We start from the raw sequence: 10,921 nt of genomic DNA, 5'->3' as shown, positions 1-10,921 counted from the left end.
TTGTATCCCCCATGCTGTTTGTCTGACAGAAGTGACACTGCGCTTAAAGTGAAATGTTGAGATTCTGCATACCTGCTTATCATATCTCTATTTTCATATTGTGACAAAGGTACCCTGTATTGTTCCAGAAAACGCATAGAAATTGCACACAGTGTTAAATGAGGATTAAGATAATGGGTTTGGACACCTAACAGGGCCAGATTTAAGTCATAGCTTCATCCCTCACAAGCTGTGTGGTCTTTGGGCATGTTACTAAGCTTTCTGGCCCACAGTTTTCATCTACCACCGTGTAAAAGAAAAGAGAAGAACCCAAAACCTGTCGAGCTTCACATGAGATCACGAGTGTAAAAAGGGCTGAGTACAGAGCTGCCAATGGGAAGACGCTCAATAAAGGTAGCATTCTGATACTTGATCAATCTGTAGCTACAAGTCTTGCGTCATTTTCACTGCCCTTTCTAATAATTTTCAATACAGTGGTCACTTTCAGAGTCTGATGGGCCATCCATTTTTTAGAGTTGATAGATTATCTTACTGTTTTCAAGCAGATGTCCCAAATGGGTGGTCCACAGGCAAGGTACAAATAGTTTTTAAACATGGAAACCCAAATTGAGAAAGAAAAGATTTCCAGTACAATTCACACTTCAATAAGATATTGATGTCTGGCTTGTTTTAAATATTTGAAATGTCTTGTAAGTTTGAACTTAAAATTCCAATGTTGCACTAGCTGCAGGCTGAGAACCAGCTGTCCCGATAAGCAGGGCAAATGAAGGTCATTTTGCCACAATCCCCACCATTCCACTTTCCTTCCCTGGACAAACCCGAGTGTCACCAAGCACATTCACTCTTCGTTTTTCTACCTGTCACCTGTTGTATTTGTGACCTTGCCTTAGTCTGGTCAGTCTTCATAAATGAAATGTACTAGGATTCATGAAGTATTTAGAATACAATCTCATAGAGAGAGAGTAGGAATCCTACATGTTCTTTTCCTTGGGACGTAGTAAAAAGGCATTCTGCCTTTTGGTTGTCATTAAACATGGATTCTCTCTTGTTTCTCTAGAATAAAAAAAAAAAAGTGAGCTGGGCTCATTGCAAAGTCAAATAGACCCCAAGTGCCCCTTTCAGTTTGGCATGGTGACGTGAATAAGTCGAATAGTTTTGTGTAGCTTTTGAGTAACATCATCATAAAAGGAGGTATGCCTCTGTCCTGCCCATTCTTGCTTCATCGGGGCTAGAATATGGGTATAATGGCTGGCATCGGAGCAGCCATCTTGTAGTATAAGGTAGAAGGCAGGAGTTGACACTGAAGGGACAACAAATAAAAGTCACCTGGAGTGCCTGGGTGGCTCAATTGGTGAAGCATCTGACTCTTGATCTCAGCTCAGGTCTTGATGTCAGAATAGTGAGTTCAAGCCCTGCATTAGACTCTGTGTTGGACTCAGCACTGGGCACGAAGGCTATTAAAAAAAAAAGGCCCCTGGAATCTTGATGCCCTTTTTGCCAACTTACCTGTCCTGGACTACCTACCAAATAAGTATATACTATATTTCAATAATGTTTATGCCATCAACATTTGGGAATTTCTGTTACTTGTAGACGAAGTTCATCCAAACCAATACTATTATGTTGCTAATCAATGTAAAAGTAATTATGTAGCTTATGGAAGTTAGAATGAGCATCTCATAAAATTCACACTGGATAAGTCTTCTTCTCATTGAAATATTTCACTGTTTTTACACTCTCAAATATTAATCATCTCCTCTCAATTGCTTTTTATGTACTTTAAATTGTATTTTAGTATTTTGCGTTTGTTGTATTTTTGTAACAGATTGAGATGCAATTCACATACTATAAAATCCACTCACCCAATGTGCATAATTCAGTTTTCAGTATATTCACAAAACTGCAACCATCACCAGAATCAGTAGTACATACTGCTTCCATTTACATTCCATTGGTTCAAGCAAGTCATATGTCCTTGGATGGAAAAGCATCCCTTTATACTGAGAGGCAAATATTTTCAAGAATAATGCAGTGTAATACATATTATCCTCACTAAAGTATACCATGAGCCATGGTAATCAGAAGATCTGCAGTAAAAGATGTGGGACTAGAGTAGGTTTTATTACAAATTTCTGGGTTGGATTTGCTGATAGAAGGAAATGGTGTTCAAGAAAAAAGTTCTTTGTGAGGTAAAGCACAGATGAAGAAAATTAATAAGTCAGGTTAAATAAAAAATAAAGTATTCTCCTAAGAGAGGAAAATAACCTCTTGAGAGTGGTAAGTTAGGATGTAATATAAGTCAAGGTATAATAAAGAGTTTTGAATGATAGGCTACAATTGATTTTGAAAACCAATCATAACAATAATTAAATTATAAAAATAATAGCACATATGTGTTTTACCTCCTTTTCCTGTAAGAGGTGCTGTTACATACTTTATATGCCTTTAGATCTTAAAATAACCAGTGCAGTAGATCCTAATATTATCTCCATTTATCCAATGAGTAAAGTGAAACTCAGAGAGGTAGTAACTTGCCAAATGACTCCCAGGAAGACAGTTTCTCTTGCTTCTAACCGAGAACCATAATTGATAATGAATAGAAAAAAAAGTCCAGAATAATATATATTGAATCGATAGCAGTAAAACTGTGTGAAGGGTGAAATTTCATGGAAGTTTTCATTTATTTGTGTCTTGTTTAATTTCCTTCAGCAATCTTTTGTAGTGTTTAGTGAATAAGTCCTGTACTTCCTCGGCTAAATTTATTCCTAAGTATTTTACTCTTGTGATGCTATTGTAATGAAATAGTTTTCTTAATTTCCTTTTCAGGTTGTTAATTGCCAGTGTATAGAAATACAACTTATTTTTACATAATGATCTCATACTCTACAACTTTGCTAAATTTGTTTATTGTCTCTAATAGTTTTTGTGTGCGGATGGGCAATACTTAAGGATTTTCTCTATTTAAAATCATGTAATCTGTGAGAAAGATAGCTTTACTTCTTTCTTTCTAATTTGGATGCCTTCTGTGTTTTTATTGCCTGATTGCTCTCAACTTCTAGTAGGGAGCTGAGCAGCAGTGGTGAAGTGGATTCCTTGTCTACTTTCCGACCTTAAAGGGAGAACTTTCAGTCTTTCACCACTGAAACACCATATGGTTTTTCTAATTTATTTATTTTAATTGAAGTATAATTAATATGTGATGTTATATTAGGTTCAGGTGTACAACATATTGATTCTGAAACAGCATATTATGTTTAAACACAGAAGAAAGGCACATGATTTTTTTTTATTTTAGGCAGCTGCTAAAAAAGTAGAGCAAAATCCATTTTAGAGATTCTTAGAACGCAAAGCTACCATTGACTTCTTAGTAGTCCATCGTGGAAGATGACAGATCAATAGTAAAAGGAAAGTTGGAAGAAAACACACAGGACTACAGAGAGATGAGTAGATATATCTTTCCTAAGGGGATGAGGAGGACTGAACAATCAGTGGAAGAATGAGAGCTTCAAGATCTTGAAGTTAGGTATGCACCTAGGGATATGATAGGAGGGAGCTTTGCCTCCCGTCTCCATAAACAGAAGCAAAAACTTAAGATTGGGGAAGCCTCCATCAACACAAAAGAATAGCAGAGTTCCTGTTTACCACTGCCTATAGTTAACGAATCATGAGAATCAATATGACCAAAGCAACAACAGCTTAGTAGAAGCCACCAAAATTAAAAGCTTGGAGTTTCAGAAGAAAGCAACAAAATTGAGCAAAATAGCAGGAAATAGGACTTGCCAATCTGAACTACTTTAGTGATGGGCAGTAGCTTTTTGCACCGGGTGTGGATGCTTTGTTTACAGCTTTCTTTTTTTATAATACGTTTAAAAAATTTTTTTCATGTTAATTGATTTTTTGAGACAGATGGAACATGCATGAGGGAGGGGTAGAGAGCGAGGAAGACACAGAATCCCAACCAGGTTCCAGGCTCTGAGCTGTCAGCACAGAGACCGATGCAGGGCTCAAACCCATGAACTGCAAGACCATGACCTGAATGGAAGTCAGACGCTTAACCGACTGAGTCACCCAGGTGCCCCTAAAGCTTTCATTTAATACATCCTTAGTAGATGTCAGGCACTGGGCAGAGTTTTCTATTAACTCTTACAACCATGTGAGATATGCATTATTAATTTCATTATATAGACTTGAAAGTGGAGATTGAGACAAGTTCTATACTTTAGCTACATCATGGGTAGGTCCTAGAAATAGAATCAGGGACTCGAATTTTTATTAAATTTTATTTATATCATCTATGGAAGTTATAGTTTTTATACAGGTAACTATATATCAGGATAGGTGAGGCTTTGCTGCAGGAACAGAAGCCCCAAATCTCAGTGGCTTGAAACAGGTTTTCACACACTTCCTGCCATGCAACCCAGAATAATGGTTATCTAGCTTTTATGCCCAAACTCCAGGAGTCCCTGATGCCACCATTACTCTCTCAGTCTCTGTCTCTCTCCTCCTCTCCTTTTTTGACAAATTAATACTTCTGTGTGATCATTTTAAACATTTTTTGAGCATGACAGAATGTAATATAGGAGCCAACATCTACCTATTTCACTGACATTTTGAAAAATAAAAGACTGTATGCAAAAGCATTTTAAGCTCCTTAAAGAAAAGAATCATATCAAACTCAAGATATTACAATAAGAGTGGTTCCTGTCATTTCAAATTGTATAGTTTCAATATAAAGCATCCAAATCAAAACTAAAAATAAGACTTGACCACATGAAATTTGCCAGGAGAGTTTTTATTAAAGTTTTTATTAAAGGCCAGAAGTTCAGCTTAATCTTCCGTAGAATAAAGGATTGCAATCCATTACAATGTCTAAAAAGATATTGAATTTGGTTTTGACACATCGGCAAAGTGAATTTTCGCTGCATGTGTCTGTGGAAGAGACCACTGAAAGGGGAGAATTAAAAAGACTGTCATTAGTTGTCATACTGTGTGCATAATGATCCACCATATTCCTGAAGCCATCACCATGATAAATTTGTAGTTTTCCCCATCTGCCAGGACTAGTAATGTGCAATGCATTTCACAACTACATTTGCATATAGAAAGTATCATTGACCTTTGAATTTCAAAGGACAAAGATTTACAAGGACACTCCTTGCAAAATAAACCATTTAATTTGTGCCCCTGTGTTCTCTTGCAGCAGCAAAAGCAAATGCAACATACTGCCATTTCACACTAACAAAAAAGAGAGGATATACCTTCCCAAGTGGGAGACATACCAATATGATTTGGAAACCAGTAGAGATAAAAATCCAGTGTCTCTTGATTCTTAGTATAAGTTATTTATTTTGGTTCAGTAATTAGAAGTGTTAAAATAGTATGTAATCATAGTGAAATGGTTCTTTAAAATAATAGAATTTCAGAAGCATGGATTTTTGGTTTCTCCTTCAACCATATATTTACCTGGGGTATGTGGGATCTATGTTCTTGTGTCACTCCTCTCCCTTCAGTGTCCAATATCAAGAACGAAAAATCTGTATTTGCTTTCTTTCAATACTGGCCACTGCTTAACTCCTGAGCTATTTGGTATCTGAGCTTACCTTAACATTATATCATGGCATTCATTTGTTCACTCTGTTTTTTGTTCATTTATGCATACGTTGATTACTATTGCATGCCCATTTGTATGTATCAGGCAATGTCCTAGTTAATGGAATGTTAATGGGAATGTAAGAATAAAGACCATACCCGTGGTCCCTGGCCTCTTAGACTTTGTTTCTTCTGGAAGGTAGGAGGTAGGAAAGACACCAGTAAACATGGAAACAAGTAAGTGAAGAGGCTAAATTCAGACACTGTAAGTGCTAAAAAGAAAATAAAACAGACTGATATGATAGAATGACTGGTTGGCAGTGGGTTAGTGTCATAATTTAGGAACTTCAAGAAGCTGCTCTGGGTATATACATTCTGTTCAGAGGCAAATGGTGAGAAAGAGTGGATTCAGAAGAGAATTACATGCAAATTAAAGAGTAAAAACAAGACCTGGATGTGAGTGCAAGCTTGGCTTGCTCACAAACTGGAAAGTTCCTCTGCGATGGCTGGCCTCGCTCTCTCTGCTTCTCGATTTTATCTTCTTCACCTAACACAGGGAGGCATTGCTGTAAGAGCTCGTGTTCTGGAGTCTGATGGATTGGGATTGAGTGTGGGTTTTGCTACATCCTCTTTTGTGAGCCTCAGTATCTTCATCTGCAAAATGGGATTGCATTAGTCAGAGTTCAAATAGGAAACCGAAGACTTTCTCAAATTAGGTTAATTTGAGGAAGATTATGTGCACAGGGGCTAATTATAAAAGTGTGGGTAGGGTGTAGGAGAAGCATGAACTTGAGCTAAGTAACAGAAGGATTGTTTCCACCTCTAGACCCCAAGGGACAGGGTAGGGAGAGATAACTGGAACCTGCCAAGAGAGAGAGTTCAAGCTATTTGGGGGAGAAACTGTGGCCTTCTGGCCATGCAGGGGCACCATCAACCTAAGATGACTTCAGAGTGAGGGAACAAGCTTCTGAATTGCTCTCCCCCCTCCCTCCATTCTCCTACTGGTGGTCCCCCTTGGTGGAACTCAGCTGGAAGCCAGATAACAAGACACTTAGTATAGTCCGTAGAGGTGGGTCTTTTGGAATACAGAGTAGCATGGAGAATGCCTCTTCTCTGAAGGGACAAATTGAAGACAGGAAATAATATATGTACCTACCACATCAAGTAGTCTTGAGGATATGAGATAGTACATATAAAATGCTTGGCCTCAGTGTTACTCTTTACAGTCATCTGAAACAAGAATGACATGTGAACATCATGTTAAATCCACATTGGAGTAACGATATCTTCTGTAGTTTCTGACGTACACAATATTTTCTAATATTAAAAAGTGCTTGGTGTTGTGTTCTGAACAAACTAAGTGTGCCATAAATGTTACTTACAAGTAGGATGACAACAATGATATAACTTAAGATTTTCACCACTATCTGCTACTGAAGATTTTTCTTCTTTCCTTTTAATATTTTGCTTTGAAAAGTCTCATCCACATTAATAGTTTAACCCTTTCTCTACAAATGTACTTGATTTTCTGAGAATCAGTTCCAGTCTCTTTAGGCAAAGTTCTAAACTTTTCTTTTAAACTTCCCGAGGGATCTGTTTATGTAATGATTTTATGGGCACTCAAAGCTCAACTCATCCTCTCCCTCAACTTGCTTCTTCTCCATTTCCCTTATGTTTTTATCAGAATAACTACTGAATATTCCCACTTGTTGCCATAGGCCCTGCCACCCCCTTAATCCAAACCAGGGTCACATACTTCCTATGTACAGCTGTCTACTAGCTGCTTCCAGAGTGATCTTTAGGAAAAAAAAAAAAAAAGTACATCGAATCGGGTCATCTCCTGCTTAAAACTCATCCCTAGGATGGGGCACCTGGGTGGCACAGTCGGTTAGGCATCCCACTTCAGCCAGGTCACGATCTCGCGGTCCGGGAGTTCGAGCCCCGCGTCGGGCTCTGGGCTGATGGCTCAGAGCCTGGAGCCTGTTTCCGATTCTGTGTCTCCCTCTCTCTCTGCCCCTCCCCTGTTCATGTTCTGTCTCTCTCTGTCCCAAAAATAAATAAACGTTGAAAAAAAAATTAAAAAAAAAAAAAAACCTCATCCCTAGGATACAGGAGTACTGATGCATAGGGGCACTTGTACCCCAATGTGTATAGCAGCACTCTCAACAATAGCCAAATTATGGAAAGAGCCTAAATGTCCATCAACTGATGAATGGATATAGAAATTGTGGTTTATATACACAATGGAGTACTACAGGGCAATGAGAAAGAACGAAATATGGCCCTTTGTAGCAACGTGGATGGAACTGGAGAGTGTGATGCTAAGTGAAATAAACCATACAGAGAAAGACAGATACCATATATTTTCACTCTTATGTGGATCCTGAGAAACTTAACAGAAACCCATGGGGGAGGGGAAGGAAAAAAGAGGTTAGAGTGTGAGAGAGAGCCAAAGCATAAGAGACTGTTAAAAACTGAGAACAAACTGCGGGTTGATGGGGGGTGGGAGGGAGGGGAGGGTGGGTGATGGGTATTGAGGAGGGCACCTTTAGGGATGAGCACTGGGTGTTGTATGAAAACCAATTTGACAATAAATTTCATATATTGAAAAAAAAAAAACCTCATCCCTAGGGACAGTTTGAGGATCTTCATTTTAAGGGGCATCTTAATGGCTTGGTTGCTTAAGCATCCAAGTTCAGCTCAGGTCATGATCTTGAGGTTTGTGAGTTCGAGCCCGCATCAGGCTCTGTGCTGACAGTCAGAGCCTCGAGCCTGCTTCAGGTTCTGTGTCTCCCTCTCTATCTGCCCCTTCCCCACTCGCATTCTGTTTCTCGCTCTCTCTCAAAAATAAATAAACATTTTTTTTAATAGAGACCTTCATTCTAAATAACCTGCCCAAATGATTCTGCACATTAAGCTTTAAAAGCCACTGATACAGGAAATATTCCCTCAGCCAGACCACTGGAGTGGTCACCTATTGAATTTCTCCATCCTTTCTCTTCCAAGTAATCTTTCCCTCTCCCTCTCTCCCTTCCCCTCTTCCTTCTCTTCTGTTTTTTAGTATAAGCTATGGTGCCAAACATACCCTAGTTCAAATTCCCAACTTTGTGTCTTACTGTTATGGACTAATAATGTACCCTTCCTCTATCTAAAAAGTAAGAATAACATACATACCTCATAGAGTTGAGGTAAGCATTAAAAAGAAAAATATCAACATGATAACTTGTATGGTACCTGGTACATAATAAGAGCTTAATAAGTGCTTGTCATTGGTGCCATATTATGATTATCTACTTTTGTTGTTATTGTTTAGCTCTTTAATTTTCATTAACGTGATTCAAAACTTTAAGCCTGGCATTAAAGACCTTATTCTTATCTAATTGCCCTCTTCCAAATCTTATTTCCTACTTCCCACCTGTGGCAAAATTTTCCCCACATACATAGCCATATTCCCCTGGCTACTTGTCAACTTCTTGTTTATTTCCTCTGCCCTTTACAGAATTCTGCTCATTCCTCAACCAGTTCAAAGTCCAGCTTCTCCACCCAAACTTTATAGATGTCCCAGCTGGACATAATCACTCCTTCCTCTGATTTTCTATAAAATGGTATTCCCTCATATTTATTATATTATATTTTATCTAGGAGTCTTGTTTTTCCTAGTAGACAAAGTGTTATTTAAGGATACAAATTATATTTCAGTCATAACATAGTAATCAAATTCTTAACACAAATGCTTACAACTCAATATATATTTATTTATTAAGAGGTTAAAAATTAATCTTTTTCTACTTTTTAAGTAATATATTGAAGTTATAAAAAGTTATGAAAAGAGTTATAAAAAGATACAGATTGGAAACCAAACATCACAGTGGGGGAGTACAAAAAGTATATTTCTTTTATGTATTTAACGCAAGGATTTAGAAAACACTTTTCAAAGCTGGAACAGAAAAATGAATGTGAATCCACCAATGAACAACTAGAATAACTTTTGTGGGATAAAATTTGGTATATGGGGATTTGATGTCGTTATGGTAACACAGGCTGTTCCTAATTTCATTTCCCCTCACAAGAGAAACTAACAGCTGAAATTAGGAATAGCTATTCACCATTGAGAGAATCCTAGGACATGTGAGTGATGCTGAAGTAACCCCTGCACCACACAGAACAAGTCAGAATGCATTAAAAGAGTAACAAATGGCTGTACCTTAACCATATTGCACCTTTCCTAAACCAGCACAGCACCATGTGAAGAGGTCTCACCTGAGCCTCCATTTCCTCCAGTGGGACAAGAAAGCCCAAGGGGGACAACCAGAATATCTAGCACTGTGAGTTGCTTTGTTGAACCCCCTATTCTGATCTTGCATCACAGGTACTGTAGGGGAATCTGTGGGGCTCAACCACAAGGAATTTATGATGCAGAAGAGTGGAAGGGCTTGCAGCAACCAGCACAGAGATCTTGGCCAACTGAGTTCATATCTATAGTGCCTAAGTAGTATTCCCAACTAGTGGTTTTGCTCATTTGCAGAATGAAGTCTGGAGTGTCTTCTAACCAGGGAACTTGAGAGCTGCTGGTCAGCCTGATTTGGATCCCCAAAGCAAGGGTTTTGGTAGCTCTAGATCCTGGTTTGAACCACACACAGGCAAAACACAGAATCACAGCCTCATCCACAGTGCGTGTCTTTTGGCCCCATCTGACCAAAAAAGATGGTGACAACTCCTGGAAGCTGTTTGGCTGAGGGGCACTTGAGCTAGAGGCAGGAGAGCAGAGCCAGAAATTTTCAGAGTGAAGTTACTGGCCCTATTCAATAAGGGAACTTGGGGAATGGGTCAGCTTGAGTTAAAATAACAAACAAGGAGGTTCACAGGCTTTAGAGCCGCATCTCCCAATGTGTTGGACAAAGAATCTAATCTGTAGCCTTGTTCATAGCTGAATATGGCCCTTAGGTTTTCTGACCAGGGAACCTAACTAGAGCACATGAGAAGCCCATCCAACAGCCTGTTTACAGTGGTACTCAAGCATAGACCACTGCCAGTTGTATCCTTCATTTGCAGAACAAAACTGGTGGCCTCATCTGTCAAGGGAATTCAGTGTGCACTGTAGCCTGATTCAGGTTCTCCCCAAAATAAGTGGTATAGACCCTGGGTTCTGTCCTGCTTCCCTGACAGGGCAGGGAAGCTTATCCATAGCTTACTTACTATTAAATATAATACCTGGTCCCAACCATCTAGTAAGCCTTACCACAGATCTAGGCAACCACAGAGCTCATCCTATAGCTTCACTTGGGAAGGGAGGCAAACCAGCAGTCCTATCCACTTGTTCCCAGCCGATAGC

This window comes from Prionailurus bengalensis, chromosome A2, assembly GCF_016509475.1.
Source record: "Prionailurus bengalensis isolate Pbe53 chromosome A2, Fcat_Pben_1.1_paternal_pri, whole genome shotgun sequence".
In the NCBI taxonomy this organism is placed as follows: domain Eukaryota; kingdom Metazoa; phylum Chordata; class Mammalia; order Carnivora; family Felidae; genus Prionailurus; species Prionailurus bengalensis.
Note: the sequence above shows the minus strand (reverse complement) of the source record.